This window comes from Hirundo rustica, chromosome 4, assembly GCF_015227805.2.
Source record: "Hirundo rustica isolate bHirRus1 chromosome 4, bHirRus1.pri.v3, whole genome shotgun sequence".
NCBI classification, from domain to species: domain Eukaryota; kingdom Metazoa; phylum Chordata; class Aves; order Passeriformes; family Hirundinidae; genus Hirundo; species Hirundo rustica.
The window spans coordinates 12,058,510-12,058,809 of NC_053453.1; positions in this window are offsets into that span (position 1 = coordinate 12,058,510).

A 300-nucleotide genomic window follows, 5' to 3' on the forward strand; every position below is an offset into this window, starting at 1 on the left:
GCCCTTCCTGCCAGCGGGCCGCCTCCCCGAGCGGGAAGCCCGTTTCGGAACGCGCTGCGGGACCGGGCCGGCCCGGGAGCGCGGGTGATTCCTTCCTGTAAAACAGAAACCGCATCGCATCGGTGTCACGCGGCGGCGGAGCCTCTCCCGCGCCCCGCACGCGGAGCCGTGATCTCGGCATCCCCGCGGCACCTCGGGCGCAGCCCCCGCGCCCACCGCCCGAGGGAAGGGCAGAACCGCGGCCGAGCCGAGCCGGATGGGGCGGTGGCTTCCGCGGGCGACGCAGCCGCGGCCGGGGAG